Raw genomic sequence first — 17670 nt, 5'->3', positions numbered from 1 at the left:
GTCTGTTGCTATGAGATGCTGTGATAGCGAGCGGGTAGTTAGTGCATAACAAGAGTAGAGTACTCACGATCCGGGGTTTGGGGAGGAGAACTTGGGATGAATGCTGATGCGGTGTGGTCGGTAGTATTGGGCCAGTACTACCGAAGACACCGGGTCAGTGGGCAACCCAAGTAGGAATCCCTAGGTATCGGAGACTGAGTAGGGTTGCGTTATCGAGTACGATTATGCTCGATAGAGTCTCTGATAAGTTCTATGTTGTATTTCTGAGGCATCATGGTTGGACCACGCCACAGACCGAGTACGAGCAGTGTGAGTGACGAGGAGATTCGTCAGATGATTCATGAGGAGGTGGCTGCGGCGATCCGGGCCGAGATTCCGGAGATGTTTGGGTCTATTAAGACCACTTTGATGGAGACCTTTGATGAGCGGTACGCCGCGTTGACTGAGGCTGCAGCCGCTGCAACTACCGCAGTTGTGGCCGCTGCCAGGCCACAGGGAGGTGACTCGTTGCTGTTTCGGGAGTTCAGCAACACGAAGCCACCTGAGTTTGACAGGACGCAGGATCCGATCGTTGCTATGAAGTGGATTGCTGATATCGAGGGATGCTTCTACACTTGCTCATGTCCGGAGCATCTGAGGGTACGGTTCGCCTTGAACCAGCTCCGTCTGGGAGCGAAGGATTGGTGGAAGTTCGTGACGGCGAACTTCACTTTGGCAGAGATTTCAGTTGTGACGTGGGAGAGGTTTACCTCTATGTTCAGAGACGAGTACGTTCCGCCGGTGGAGAGGGAACGGTTGGTTCAGGAGTTCTTGACCCTCAAGCAGGGTACTGATTCGGTTACGGTGATCACGCGGAAATTTCATGAGAGGGCGATGTTCTGCCCCGAGCAGGTGTCCACAGAGCAGGCTCGGATGAGCCGGTATTTGGGTGTGTTGAGGAGGGATATCCGGGAGTTCGTGTCGAACTCCACATATCATACCTTTGCTGAGCTTCAGGCGAATGCCAAGAAGCGCGAGATCGAGTTGGAGACCCAGGCCAGGGAGGAGGCCGAGTCTCAACGGGTGGATTGGCGGCCGGCTCAATCTCAGCCGACAGCCAAGCGAACTAAGTCCGCCGATTCGAGGACGGGAGGTCCGAAGGGCCGCACTTGCGGAAAGTGCGGCAAGGGTCACGAGGGGACATGTCGGTCTGGTGCTTGCTACAAGTGTGGCAAGGAGGGGCACATCGCTAGGGATTGCCCCAAGGGGTTTATGGTTTGCTTTCATTGCAACCAGACCGGCCATCGGAAGGCCGAGTGCCCTCAACTTCTTCAGGGATCTACACCTGCTGCCGAGGCTACTGAGACTCGACCAGTGAAGGCCGAGGCCCCGAGGGCTCGTGGGAGAGCCTTTCAGCTGACTGCGGAGGAGGTCCGCGCTGCGCCCGATGTTGTGGCAGGTATGCTTTATTTCATTTATTTATTTTGATGTTGAGATATTATGCTTATGCTATGATACGCGTAGGTACTTTCCTTGTGAACTCTGTACCTGCTTTAGTATTATTTGACTAAGGTGCGAGTCGGTCTTTCGTATCTTTGGCCTTTAGTCAGCAGATCGGTGTTAGTCGTGAGCCGTTGAGTCGGCCTCTGAGAGTTTCTATAGCAGATGAGAGAGTGATTTGTGCCACGGAGGTTCTCCAGAGATGTGTGTTAGAGATTTTCGGGGTTGAGTTTCCGATTGATCTGATTCCTATTGCGATGGTTGATGTCTGTGTCATTGTGGGCATGGACTGGTTGAGCCGATTTTGTGCAGTCATCGACTGTGAGCGTCAGCTGGTGACCATACGAGACCCTAGTGGGGGAGTTCCTTCAGTGTACGGCGAGGGTACACGTTCTGGATCAGCTTTTTGTTCGGCCGCTAGGGCGAGGCAGTGTCTACAACAGGGCTGTAAGGGTTTTGTGGCATATGTGATGGATACGCCGGTGGCTTCCGAGAGACCGAGTTCAGTTGAGGAGGTTCCGGTGGTGCGTGAGTTTCCAAATGTTTTTCCCGAGGAGTTATCGGGTGTACCTCCTGTGAGGCAAGTGGAGTTTGGTATTGATTTGGTTCCGGGGGCCGCGCCTATCGCTAAGGTGCCTTATCGTCTTGCACCTCCAGAGATGCAAAAGTTATCCTCGCAGCTTCAGGAGTTGCTGGGGAAGGGATTCATTCGGCCGAGCAGCTCGCCGTGGGGAGCACCTATTCTGTACGTCAAAAAGAAGGATGGTTCACACCGGATGTGCATTGATTACCGGGAGTTGAACAAGCTGACAGTCAAGAACCATTACCCGTTACCAAGGATCGACGATTTATTCGATCAGTTGCAGGGAGCATCTTGGTTTTCCAAGATCGATTTGAGGTCGGGATATCATCAGGTGAGAGTGCGGGATGAGGACGTCCAAAAGATAGTGTTCAGGACGCGATATGGGCATTATGAGTTTGTGGTGATGCCTTTTGGGCTCACCAATGCCCCTGCTGTGTTCATGGATCTCATGAACAGGGTATGCAAGCTGATGTTAGATCGGTCGGTGATTGTATTTATCGATGATATTCTGGTGTATTCGAGATCTAGAGAGCAGCATGAGGAGCATTTGAGGGAGGTCCTTGGGGTTTTGAGATCGGAGAAGCTTTATGCAAAGTTCTCCAAGTGTGATTTCTGGTTACGGGAGGTTCAGTTCCTAGGACATCTCATTAACCAGGAAGGGATTCTGGTCGATCCGGCCAAGGTTGAGGCAGTGATGAGTTGGGAGGTGCCGAAGTCACCATCTGAGATCAGGAGCTTCCTTGGGTTGGCAGGGTATTATCGGAGATTTATCAAGGATTTCTCCAAGATCGCAGTGTCGCTCACCAGATTGACCCGGAAGGGTGTTGCCTTCTCATGGGGTCCCGAGCAGCAGACTTCCTTTGAGACACTTCGCCAAAGGTTGTGCGAAGCCCCGGTATTAGCTCTCCCGGAAGGGATGGATGAATTTGTAGTATATGGTGATGCATCGATTTTGGGGCTGGGTGTGGTGTTGATGCAGAGGGGACATGTGATAGCATATGCATCGAGGCAGATGAAGCCTCATGAGACGAGATATCCCACGCATGATCTAAAGTTGGGGGCAGTAGTGTTCGCCCTCAAGATTTGGCGTCACTACTTGTATGGGGTTCGGTGTACGATATACACGGACCATAAGAGTTTGAAGTACTTGATGGATCAGCCCAACCTAAATATGCGTCAGAGGAGGTGCTTGGATGTGGTCAAGGATTATGATTGTGAGATCCTGTACCACCCAGGCAAGGCTAATGTGGTAGCCGATGCGTTAAGCCGCAGGGCGGAGAGCACTCCACTGCGAGATGTATGTTTGAGATTGACCGTGATAGCACCAGTACTGGATGCCATTCGTGGGGCACAGGCCGAGGCTGTGCAACCGGAGATGCAGAAGAGGGAACGGGTCGTTGGTTTGGTTTCAGAGTTCGTTACGGATGGTCGAGGGCTTATGACTTTTCAGGGTCGGATTTGGGTACCGTTTGTGGGCGGTACGCGTACTACTTTGATGGAAGAGGCTCATCGGTCAAAATTTTCGATCCATCCGGGGGCCACGAAGATGTATTTGGATTTGAGGAAAGAGTATTGGTGGCCCTATATGAAGAGGGACGTCGCCTGGTTTGTTGAGAGGTGCTTGACCTGTCGTAGGGTCAAGGCCGAGCACCAGAGACCACATGGCAAGTTGCAGCCATTGGAGGTTCCCGAGTGGAAGTGGGAACAGATCACCATGGATTTCATCACCAAATTGCCGAGGACTGCCAGAGGAGTTGATGCAATTTGGGTGATTGTGGATAGGTTGACGAAGAGCGCTCACTTCCTTGCCATCAGTGAGAGTTCTTCAGCGGAGAAGTTGGCGGAGATATATGTGAGGGAAGTGGTATCTCGGCATGGGGTGCCGATCTCGATTGTTTCGGACCGTGATGTGCGTTTCATTTCCAGATTCTGGAAGAAATTTCATGAGGAGTTGGGTACTAGATTGCATTTTAGTACCGCGTATCATCCCCAGACAGACGGCCAGAGCGAGCGGACGATTCAGACGCTTGAGGACATGCTTCGAGCGTGTGTATTAGATTTCGAGGGTAGCTGGGATGCGTATTTACCCTTGGCAGAGTTTTCCTACAACAACAGCCATCATTCGAGCATTGGTATGCCACCCTTTGAGCTGTTGTATGGTAGGAGGTGTCGGACCCCCATTTGTTGGGGAGAGGTTGAGCAGAGAGTGATGGGCAGTACAGAGATCGTGCTTCAGACGACAGAGCAGATTCAGCAGGTCAGACAGAGGTTATTGACCGCCCAGAGCCAACAGAAGAGTTATACAGACAGACGCCAGTCCGAGCTTGAGTTTCAGGTCGGTGACTTCATTCTCCTGAAGGTCTCTCCTTGGAAAGGAGTGATTCGATTCAGGAAGAGGGACAAATTGGGGCCCCATTATATTGGGCCATTTCGTGTGATTGCAAGGGTAGGCCGGGTAGCCTATCGTTTGGAGTTGCCAGCAGAGTTGGGGCAGATCCACGACACTTTCCATGTGTCGCAATTGAGGAAGTGTATAGCCGATGAGTCGGCAGTGGTTCCATTAGAGGATATTCAGGTGGATGCGAGCCTGAATTATGCCGAGAGACCAGTGGCCATCAGAGATCGGAAGATAAAGGTTCTGAGGAACAAGGAGGTACCTCTGGTGTTGGTTCAGTGGCAACACCGGAAGGGATCGGAGATGACCTGGGAGCCGGAGCGCGAGATGCGGGAGCAGCATCCATAGCTATTTTCAGAGCGAGACTTCGAGGGCGAAGTCTAGTTCTAGTGGGGGAGAATTGTAACAGCCCGAATTTCCAGGTATCTTTATTGTTTATGATTTTGGTGTTTTGAGAGGGGACTCGGCGAGTTGGAGCTCAGACTCGCCGAGTAGGGTCGCGATTCTGGACGCGGGATTCGCCTGGACTCGGCGAGTCCGTGCTGTTTAATGAAACCCTAATTTCTCGGGTTTGGGACCTATTTAAAGGGCCTTATGGCCGTCATTTGTTCTCACCAGTCCCTTGAGTGAAACCCTAATCGAGTGTGAGCGTTTGGAGCAAAGTAGGAGGCCATTATTGATCTTGGAGGTGTCATTTTGCAAGGAAAGGGAAAATCAGCTAAGGGGAAAGCAAGAGGAGCCATCTTCTGAGGGTTTGGAGTCCAGAGCATCACTATTGTGGTAATACATTCGAGCTATCCTTTTCTATGTTGATGTTTACATTGATTTAGGGTTTATTGAACCCTTTTGTGGCTAGATCTTGTGCTCCCTTGGTCCCTTAAGCGATTTAGACCATAGATCTGGACCCTTGGAGGTCCAGAGTGTCCCTTTGCCCAAGCTTTTTGGGAATTAATGGAGGTTTTGGATTGGAATCCTTATGCCTTAGGTCAAAATGCTACTTATGAGCCATGGGGTGTGTTATGGACACCAAGTTAGGGGCTTTACGTGATGAATCAGTCTAGGAAGGCCAGATCTATGAATTGTTGGAGCAGATCTGACCTTAGAAGCGAGTTTAAGTGATTGCATGGTATGGACTCGCCGAGTCCGATGAGCAGACTCGGCGAGTAGCTTGAAGATTGCCTTGAGTTCGCTCAGTGAGTGGTCCAGTGGAGTCATAGGTTGACTTAGTGAGTCAGGGTGAGTTTGAGAGGGTTGACAGGTGGACTGAGTCGAGCTGGGACTCGCCGAGTTGTTCTTGAGACTCGGCGAGTTGAGTCGGGGTGGCCCCACGATTCTTCCAGGTGGAACTCGTCGAGTCAGGGGGAGTACTCGACGTGTATGAAGGGAATCCTAGAGAGTTGGTGAAAACGTCTAGACTCGTCGAGTTGCCCTTGTGCACTCGCCGAGTCCGGTCAAAGTTGACCGTTGACCGATGACCAGAGTTGACCTGTGTTGACTTCTTAGGGATAGTCAACCTTAGAGATAAAAAGTATTAATAAGAGATGTATGATGTTATAGGGAGATTGTAGCTCGGAGGATCGAGCACGAGTGATTTCGGGATTTGCTAGCTATCGATATTCACGAGGTGAGTCTTCTCACTATACTGTACCTGGAAGGGTTTGATTATGTGACCGGAAGGTCGGATATGATATGAGACATATGTGTTATATGTGATAAGTTAATTGTTATATGTGCTATGTATGATATGTTTAATGTGGTCCGGAAGGCATTATGTTATGGGCCGGAAGGCGAATATGTTATGGGCCGGAAGACATTGTAGTGTGGACCGAAGGGTTGGCGTGGGTAGGACCGGAAGGTTTACCCAGCAGGGACGGAAGTCCCCTGAGACACATGGACCGGAAGGTCAGGGCCTGGAAAGGCGTATGTGCGTAAGTTGTATTTTGGGGAACTCACGAAGCGATTATGCTTACGGTTGTTGTGTATATGTTTCAGGTACTAGCGAGGACCGTGGGAAGGCGCCAGCGTGATCTGTACACACTGATAGATGATTTATGATCTTGGGATTCATATGATTTGTATTATGATATGACACGTTGAATGTTTATGCCTTGTTTTGGATGAAAATACTTCCTTTTGAAATGAAAAATTTGTTTATAAAATTTCCGTTGTTACATGTATAGATTATCGGGAGCTGAATAAGGTAACGGTGAAGAACCGTTACCCACTCCCGAGGATTGATGACCTATTTGATCAGTTACAGGGAGCATCTTGGTTCTCCAAGATTGATCGGCACCCAGGATATCATCAGATGAGGGTCAGAGAGGAGGATGTACAGAAGACGGAGTTCCGCATGCTATGGCCACTACGAGTTTGTGGTGATGACCTTCGGGCTCACCAATGCCCCTGCCGCGTTCATGAACCTCATGATCCGCGTGTGTAGACTGATGTTACACCGGTCTGTGATATTGTTTATTGATGACATCTTGGTTTACTCCAAGACACAGGAGGAGCACGAGGAGCATCTGCGAGAGGTTCTGGGGACTTTGAGGAAGGAGAACTTGTATGCTAAGTTCTCCAAGTGCGAGTTCTGGTTGCGCGAGGTGCTGTTCCTTGGGCATCTCGTCAACCAGAACGGGATCTCATTGGACTCGGCCAAAGTGAGGCCGTGATGAGATGGGAGGTTCCGAAGTCTCCATTCGAGATTCGGTGTTTCCTAGGATTAGCCGGCTACTATCAGAGATTTATCCAGGATTTCTCCAAGATAGCCGTACCCCTGACCAGGCTAACAAGGAAGGTCGAGGTCTTTCGTTGGGGGCCTGAGCAACAGGCCACATTCGAGACTCTGAGACAGAGATTGTGCGAGGCGCCAATCTTAGCCCTGCCAGAGGGCATGGAGGATTTTGTTGTGTATTTCGATGCGTCCATCTCAGGTTTGGGTGCAGTTCTGATGTAGAGAGGGCATGTCATCGCCTACGCATCGAGGCAGCTGAAGCCTCACGAGGCGAACTACCCGACACATGATTTGCAATTGGGGGCTGTTGTTTTCGCCCTCAATATTTGGCGTCATTACCTCTATGGGGTTCGTTGTACTATCTACACGGACCATAAGAGTTTGAGGTACCTCATGGATCAGCCAAATCTAAACATGAGGCAACGTCGGTGGATGGACGTGGTAAAGGATTACGATTGCGAGATCCTTTATTACCCGGGTAAGGCCAATGTGGTGGCCGACGCGCTTAGTCGCAAGGCAGCGCTGATCAGGGATATCTACTTGAGGATGACGGTGGTGACTTCGTTGTTGGAGCGGATTTGGGAGGCCCAGCAGGAGGTCATGAAGGAGGAACATCGGAAGATCGAGCGGATTGTGGGTCAGGTTTCCTCTTTTGACTATGACAGCCGGGGGTTGTTGACTCTGCACCGTAGGGTGTGGGTCCCGTATTATGGGGGTGTACACCAGGTATTGATGGAAGAGGCACACAAATCTCGATTCTCCATTCACCCCGGGGCAACAAAGATGTATAGGGATCTTCGTATGGACTATTGGTGGCCCTGCATGAAGCGGGATGTGGCATGGTATGTAGAGCGGTGCTTGACCTGCAGGAAGGTCAAGGCCGAGCATCAGAGACCTCACAGCAAGATGCAGCCGTTGGATATTCCGCTATGGAAATGGGAAGACATCACGATGGGTTTTATCACTAAGCTTCCCAGGACCGCGCGGGGAGTGGATTCGATCTGGGTCATCGTCGATCGATTGACCAAGAGCGCCCATTTTATCCCGATTCAGGAGAGCATCTCGGCCGGGAAGTTGGCCGACATCTATATCCAGGAGGTGGTGGCGTGGCACAGTGTGCCAGTTTCTGTGATTTCGGACAGGGATGTGCGGTTCACTTCCAGGTTTTGGAGGAAGTTTCATGACGAGTTGGGTACTCATCTGCATTTTAGCACCGCCTTTTACCTGCAGACAGATGGACAGAGTGAGCGGACCATCCGGACGTTGGAGGATATGTTGCGGGCGTGTGTCTTAGACTTCGGAGGTAGTTGGGATACTTACCTTCCTTTGGCGGAGTTCTCGTACAACAACAACTATCACGCGAGTATTGACCGTCCTCCTTCGAGATGTTGTACGCGAGGAATTGCAGGACCCCGATATGTTGGGGTGAGGTTGGGCAGAGGGTTATGGGGAGTAGCGAGGTGGTACTCAAGACTACAGATAGGATCTAGCAGGTCCGGAGCAGACTTCAGACTGCTTAAAGTCGGCAGAAAAGTTATGCCGAAAAGCGCCGATCCGACTTGGAATTCCAGGTCGGGGATATGGTCCTTCTAAAGGTGTCACCTTGGAAGGGTGTCATTTGATTCAGGAAGCGGGGGAAGTTGGGCCCTAGGCATAGTGGACCTTTCAGGGTTGTAGCCCGGGTGGGCAAGGTGGCATATAGGCTGGATCTGCCAGCCGAACTCAGTCAGATTCATAGAACCTTTCACGTTTCCCTGTTGCGGAAATGTTTGGTGGACGATTCGGTAGTAGTGCCTTTAGAGGACATTCAGGTTGATGACAGCCTGAACTACATCGAGCGGCGAGTGGCGATCCTTGACATGAAGTCAAAGGATCTGAGGAACAAGAGAGTGGAGCTGGTAAAGGTGCAGTGGCAGCACCAAAAGGGCTCAAGGTGGACTTGGGAGCCGATGGATGAGATGATCGAGATTTACCCAGAGCTTTTCCAGGAACAAGCAGCAGACTTCGAGGACGAAGTCTAAAATAAGTTGGGGAGATTTGTAACACCTGGTTCCTGGTACGTATTTTTAAAATTAAGTATTTTTCATTTTGGCCTGGGACTCGGCGAGTTGGTGGCCCAACTCGTTGAGTAGAAGCGCATTGGATACGGGAGTTAAGTGGCTGACTTGGCGAGTCAGAGACCGGACTCGACGAGTCCGTGCTGTCTGGACAAAAACCCTAATATGAGGGTTAGCACCCTATTTAAACGCCTTAACTCAGCCTCCCTTGTCCCTAACACTCTCCTAGAGCTGCATATCGAAACCCTAGCCGTTTGAGTGTGTGTTGACGCCATTTTGGTGCTTTTGTTGACTTGTGAAGCTTAGAAGGAAGAAGAGGAGCTTGAGTATTCGACTTGGGGTTTGTAGATCCAGAAATCTCATTCCATTTTCAGCTTAATCAAGGTAAAATGCTCCTGATTTGGTCTTTCATTTGGTTGTTCATCTTTAGAATGTGGATCTTGGGTGCATTTGGGGCTTTTCAAGCCATTTTCGGATTTAAGGAGTGTTATATGGACTCTAGCTTCAGATCTGGGCCTTAAGAGGGGTCTCATGGCATAAAGGTGCCAACTTTAGGGCCATGAGAGCCCCATGCACATTGTAGGACCCTTTATATGGGTTTTTATGCTAAAAACCCATGCATGTGCATCAAGTTTGGAACTTTACGTATAAAATGGACATTAGGAGGTTAGATCTATGTTTTTGGTGTGTTAGACCTTATTTAAATCGACTGTATGGAGTTGGTCAAGACTGGACTCAGCGAGTTGTTCTTGGCACTCGACGAGTCGGTGACCATTGTGCACCAAATCCTTCCAGTGAATGGGTAAATAATAGGAAGGAAGTCCCTTGTGGGTTTAGACGCGAATAGGGACCTGGAAGCCTTGGGACTCGGTGAGTGGTATGAGCAGACTCGGCGAGTCCATAAGCAATCTCCCAATCTTTGAAGATGGACTCGACGAGTTGTTCATACAACTCGGCGAGTCATAGACTGGACAAGTTCTTAAGTTGAAGATGAACTCGGTGAGTTCAAGAAGGAACTCGGCGAGTCGGATGAAGATGGTTCTGATGTTATGATTGAAGGAGAACCCGTCGAGTTTGCTAGACTCGGTGAGTGGAGCTAGGGTTTTGTGTGGGATTGGAGAAGCATGGACTCAACGAGTTGGTAGGCCAACTCAGCGAGTCAGGTCAACTGAATGTTGACTTTGACTAACCCTGTTTAGGGTTGTATATGATGTGTGTTGACTTGAAGGTTGTCGTGTAGGAATCGAGGAATCGTAGGGAGTCGACTTGTGCGCCGAGGATAGTTCAGACACTGCACGACATTGAGGTCAATTACCTTCCAGTAGGGGTGGGTCTAAGGCCACAATGCCGGCCCACCAAAAGGGGGTATTTAGAAGATAATGGTATTTGTGATAATTATCTTGGTCTGGTTATGTGTTGGTAGTATGCTATGTGTATGGTAGGGATTAGTTTCCCTGACAGTGGTCCTTAGGACCCAAGAGTAGGTCAGTACCCGGATATGCCTGATTGTATGCTTATATCTGTTGATTGTATGTTAGTAGCAGGGGGTGATATATTCCCCAGTTACCGGTTGAAAGATACCGATGATGGTTACTAGTTGAAAGATACCGATGATGGTTACCGGTTGAAAGATATTGATGAAGGCTACCGGTTGAAAGATACCGATGAAGGTTACCGGTTGAAAGATACCGACGATATTGCATGGTATGTGGTATGATGGGGGAACTCACTAAGCTTTGTGCTTACAGTTTGGTTCTGGTTTCAGGTACCTCTTCGTCGAAGGGGAAAGAGCCGGTGGCGTAGCAGCGCATTGCACACACATGTTTTCGCAAGGAGTTTTTGGGACTGTACTCTGATTTTCTATACTTTTGATGTCATGGTTTGAAATACAACATTATGATTTTGTAATGAATGTTTGTTGACAATGTCTTAGTAAAAATGTTTGCTAAACGCGTTAGTTCAAAAACGAAATTTTTGGCCTTGAAAATTGGGTCGTTACAACCGCTCACTCCGAGATTCGAGCTTGCCGTGAGTCTTCCGCCTCACCAAAGCCTCGCAATCCCAAACCTTGATGTGTGATAACGAGGGAACCTTCCTTGTCCACATCTCGTGAGGTGTTTTGGCAACCTTTTTAGTTAGGACTTGATTACGGATATGGGTGGTAGTCTCCAAGGCATACCCCCTGAATGAGATTGGTAACGAAGCTTGACTCATCATGGAACGAACCATGTTTAACAACGTTCGTTTGCGACTCTCAGCCATACCATTAAGATGTGGTGTCCTAGGTGGCATCAAATCTGAAACAATTCGACACTCCTTAAGATAGTCTAGGAACTCGATACTAAGATACTTACCACCTCGATTGGATCAGAGCATCTTTATCTTCCTGCCCAGCTGATTCTCCACTTCCTCTTTAAAATCTTTGAATTTCTCAAAGGTTTCTAACTTATGCTTGATTAAGTAGATATAGTCATATCTGATGTAATCATCAGTAAAAGTCACATAGAAGCGGTTAGCATCCTTTGTGGCGGTTCTGAACACACACATCGGTGTGTATGAGATCCAACAAACCCTCACCCCTTTCACAAGAACCAGTGAAGGTTGACTTAGTCATTTGTCCAAGAAAACAAGACTCGCAAGTGTCATCCGACCTTAAGTCGAATGACTCCAAAACTCCAGCCTTCTAGAGTTGGCCTATGCGCTTTTTGTTGACATGTCCAAGACGACAATGCCACAAGGATGCCTTATCCAAATCATTAGAAGAATCGATATGCAACACATTATTTCCTAAGTTGTCTACAACCATCACACTTTCATATACACCATTATAACGTAATACTATAAAATAAAAAAAACACCATTATAATAGGCATTTATTGCACCAATTTCATTATCAAACGAAAATGTGAAACCTTGTTTGTACAAACAATGAAAGGAAATAATATTTCTTGCCATATCAGATGAGTAGCAACAATTATTCAAATCTATTTCTAACCCACTACTAAGCAATAAAGAGTAAACTCCAATCTTGGTGATAGGTGAAACCTTCCTATTCCCCATGATCAAGTTTATCTTCCCGTGCTCCACATCCTTACTGCTTTTTAGGCCATGCACATCAGAACAAATGTGAAATCCACAACTTGTGTCAAGCACCCCAAGAGTTAGTATGTGATGAGTTTTTAGATAGAATAGTGTAAATATCTGCATGGGTGGGTTTAACCTTCCCATCCTTGACATCCTGCAAGTATTTGGGTCAGTTTCGCTTCCAGTGCCCTTTTTCATGGTAATAGAAACACTCTGCTTCTTTTGGGATGGTCGAAGGAGTAGCAGCACCTCATTTGGTTCCACTTGAAGAGGATCCATCAAGAGACTTTCCCTTGCGGCTCTTGGAAGGAACCTTCCTCTTCTTCCTCTTACCTTGACCAATTGCCAGAACAAGGGCATTAGCAGTAAGAGTGGTTACAACAGATTTACCTTTGAGACCACTTTCGGTAGTCCTCAAAAGGCCTTGAAGCTTGCTCAGAGTGACTTCCTCCTTTTTTCATATGATAAGTCATGCGGAACTGATCATAACATGGAGGTAAGGAGCATAGAATAATATCTATAGCCAGCTCCTCATCAAAGTTCACATTCAATTTGAGCAGACGGTCCACAAACCTTTGCATTTTCTGCAAGTGGCCCGTGATAGGTTCACCATCCTTCATCTTTGTTGTAATCATGGAGCAAATGATTTTATACCGCTCTTTACGAGCACTCTGATGGTATCTCTCCATCAGATCCTGGTACATCTCAAAAGGGTAGAAGTCCTCGTAGTACTTTTGGAGTTCAAGAGACATGGTGGCAAGCATGATACAAGCTAGCTTAGTGGCATCTTTCTCATGTGCCCTGAAATGAACAATCTCCTGAGGAGTAGCAGCAGACTCATCGATTTCCTTAAGCTCCTTGTCAAGGACATATTCCTTGTCCTCGTAGTGAGTGAACATCCTGATGTTCCTAATCCAATCATTGAAATTAGTTCCATCAAAGATGACTCTCCCACAAAGGTTCATGAGAGAGAAGGAGCCAGTAGGGTTTGATCCAGAAGCAGTGTTGGAAGACATCTGAAAAGAAAGAAAGACAAAGTGTAGATTAGATAAAGAGTCCTTAATATGACACCCAAAATGAAATATTAAGGCTAGGACCCAACACAATATTTTACAATTTAGAAAAGGGATGCCATAATCCAACTTCCAAAACATTTGAAGGTAGGTAAATGACGATTTACCAATTCCCACCATGAAAAAGGAAATGATTTAATTAAGTTTTAACTGGATTTGAAACTCCTAGATCCTTTGAGATTCATTGAACAATTCAATGGCATGTTTAAATCTCGATTATGCCCTTCAGGTTTGTGACTGGGATACCGAGGATCACAAACAATGTGTGAATAACCATGCAAATGTACTTGGTACTCTCAATGTCAATTATCGCCTTAATCAATGTGTCGGTTAACCACAAATGCTCCATTGACCTTATGATAAACATTAAGCTACCCTTTGCCACCCTTACTAATCCAAATTAATGTGTCGGTTAACCACACACGCTCCATCAACGACTTGGTAAGGTGCAAAGTGTAATTTCATGGATTAGCATCAATTTCACATTTTCCTAAAGTAACTAAGATTGGGAATTTATAAAAGGTTTAGTTACTTTATTATTATCATTATAATTTTAATGAGACTTATAGTCTTTGTCCTACCTGTTCGGCTAACGACCCTCCACCAGTCAAGGAAGCGGTGGGTGAGAGTGGACACCCATTAAACCATCATTTTATAGGCAGTAACCTTATACCCCCTTATAGACTGGCTTCGTGAATGAGGCCTACTAACAGTAAAACCGAATTGTCTTATACATATATAAACATATTAAACCTATAATATTATAATAGTATAAGGTTTGAATTTTAACTTTTAAAATTCTAATGTTTGGAATTAAACTTTCATTTAGTGAGATTTTACAAATTCCAAAACTTGAGGGCAAGTTTTGAAACTTGTCAAAACTCTTCAAGTTCATAACATATGAGTTTAATGACATCTTTAATAGAAAAACCTTTCATGTTCCATAACATCCATAGCTTGAGGATAAGTTATGGAGTCCATTAAAAAAATTTAAAACATTATTTAACTAATACAATAATCAAATAATTCATAGAAGATACAATTAAACTCATATGAACAAGACAATTCAAATCAAACAAATTTCATGTAATTAGACTAACCATATAAACTAATACAAAACATGAAACTTTGATAATTATCTTTTAAATTGGATTAGCGTGATCATTACCACATCAAAAAAACAGGTTTATGAGTTCAAAAACAGTTTAGGGTAATGATCCTAGTCCAATTCTAGCCTTAAAACTCGAAAATATCTGGAGCACCAACTCATCAAGTGCATGAACTAACTCGGCGAGTTGGTCAGGTTTGTGAGAGGACTCGAAAATATCTGGAGCACCAACTCATCAAGTGCATGAACTAACTCGGCGAGTTGGTCAGGTTTGTGAGAGGACTCAGTGAGTTCCCCAGTGGACTCATAGATTCCATTGTCCAGATAGCAAAAAATCGATTTTTCAAGCATTTGAAAGCAAGCAACATCAACTATATTGGAAACCAACTCTAGGCTCCGATACCACTGACGAAATTTGAGCATTCTAACACTCCTATGGTGTACATGCAACCCTAGATGCTTTGGATCTATGTTTTCTCTAATATACATGCAAACTTTTAATATTCCAAAGCATCATCCTAACTAGCATACAATGGAGTATCTATACTACAAAAATTCTAGTTAGATGACATACCTTTTAGTGTAGTTGCAAACCTTGAAGCTTTAAGATCCTTGCACCAATAATATGAATGCCTCAAATGGAACCACAAATAACCACCAACAAATGGAAGAACTAGAGAGAGAATTCCTTGCTTCACAAAATCGGCTAGCACTCTTCTAAGTTCACTTAGGTGCCAATTTTGGTAGCTTTAGGGTCTCTTATATAGTGTGGCAAACTAGGGTTACACCATGTAAACCCTAATGACCTTCCATGTCCCTCATGCTCCATGGGTTAAAACCTCCATGGAGTATCCATGAGTCACCACATGGGTTTAACCCAACATAAAGAACTATGGATCAATAGCCCACTTTATAAGAATGAATGATTTACCAAATCAACCCCTTATATTTAATTACTCTCTTTTGATCACAAAATTAATTCCAAATTAATTCTTGATCAATACTAATTAAATAATATGATTTCATATTAATATATTAGAACTTATAATATATTAATAAATCATAATTATCCTCTTCTCAAAAGTCCATCCTTCAAATTGTCCCGGTGAAGTGCAACCCAAATGGACCATGCTACTCTTGGGTCAAGTACATACCAAATATAGCTATGGACTTAGACACCTTATCCAACACAACTATCATCTGAAGATGCTTTCATAAGAAGGCAAATGGATGGCTTCCCGTTGATCGGTTTCAAGTTCAATGGATACATTTCCCCCTTTCTTTTAGATTTCAGAAGTACTACCTTAGATTTCTTTTCAATAAATTCGGAACCCTCGTCATCAAACGTCACCTTTAGCCCAGTACCTACAACCAATTGCGAAACACTTATTAGATTATGTTGTAGGCCTTCTACATAAGCTACCTTCCGAATAGAGAATTCGCCATTCGTAATTAGTCTGTAGCCTTTAATTTCCCTGGTGGCGTTGTTTCCAAACTTTACTCTACCGCCATCCTTCAATGATCTATACTCTCTCAATTCTTCTCTTCTTCCAGTCATGTAATGTGAACAACCGTTGTCGATATACCATTATGAATCGTACTATTCGTCATGCATAACCTACAAAATTCAGAGAGATTTAGGAATCCAAACCCTCTTGGGTCCTTGTGAGGATTTCTTAAGAACGGGAAAAATGTTATTCTTATCAACCCAAAAGGATTTTTTTAGCAGAACACTATTCTTCCCTTTTATTATTTTGAAAACCACATTATCACCAAGATTAATTTCAACCACATTAGATTTTCGTTGAATAAATTCTTTGGTTTTCTGAGCCATCTTTTTCGCAAATGTCTTTTCCTCCTTTTCAATTTTGTTTCGTATTCCTCGAGAGAGATCTCAGGTTCCGAAACAACTTTACTTTTTCCCTTAACATCTTTTGATGTGTAGACAGATTTTGAAAAATCTATTTTTGGAGGATATTTGGATTTTGGCTTTTCAATAGGTTTGGAATCTTGTGGTTTTGAAACCCGTGATTTGGAAAAAGGTTTTGATTTTGGTTTCTGAATTGAAGAAGAATTCATATTTTGAACTGAAAATCTTTCTAAATTAACAAAATTTTGATTGGAATTCTTATTTTTCCAAAAACGCTTTCTTTCTTGTAAGTTTTTTCTATATCTAGGATTCATTTGTCTTTTCTTAGCAACAATTTCTTCAGCAGACCTATGAATGTTAAACTTAGGTTTCTCTTTTCTGACTGGCGTTTTGTGTTGTTCAGAAGAGGTTTCACTAAGGACATCCTTCTTGTCTCTTGGCCCTGCCTGATCGCAACGAAGGTCTACACGATTTAGTGGTTTCGAAATGTATTTACCTTTCGTTTTCCATGAGGTCATTTCGGAAAGTCCTTTTGTTTTGTCTGAATTGTCTATTGGCCCAGACCAGAAGTATTCATTACAACCATCAACATTATCATTATTAACAAGGGGCGTTAGTTCTGAAGTATCCATTTTATCCTATCTAGTTTTCACAAAAACTTAACTCGAAATTGTTTGTACTTTCGGAAAAACTGTGGCCTTTTCATTTTAAACTTTAGAGCATTTATTTTCAACAATACAAATGAATTCGATTGAATGTTCAGAAATCAAATTTTTCTTAGGCTCTTCGGTATTTTGAACAAAAGCAGAACAATCTATTTCATCATCCACATAAATTTCACTCATATCACTTTCATCAAATTCAGAACTATTTTCAATATTAAATGTATTTTTTGAATTTAATTTATTGCATAATGAGTCAAATTTTTGCAAAGTATCATATTTGATTTGTTCTTTATCCTTATCATTCAACATTTGTTTCAACATATTCTTGTGTTCTTTGGGCTTAATGTATTCTTCTATTTTCTCGAGTCCAACTTTATATGATTCTGAAACATTATCAAAAGAGACGATGGATTCACACTAATAACAATCTGCATCGATTTCATCCTCTTTCAATTCAAGAAAGGGCAAAATCAGATTGTGCAATCCTTTCCCTGTTTCACAATCAAGATGTAACTGAGTAATGTTGAAATATAAACGCTTGACAATTAAACAAAAAATGTTTCTCTGTTTTAAACAAGCACAACTGTCTCTCTTTAAATAATTGATTTCATATCTTGATCTATTA

Source organism: Lactuca sativa, chromosome 2, assembly GCF_002870075.4.
Source record: "Lactuca sativa cultivar Salinas chromosome 2, Lsat_Salinas_v11, whole genome shotgun sequence".
Taxonomy (NCBI): Eukaryota; Viridiplantae; Streptophyta; class Magnoliopsida; order Asterales; family Asteraceae; genus Lactuca; species Lactuca sativa.
This window is presented reverse-complemented; position numbering follows the sequence as displayed.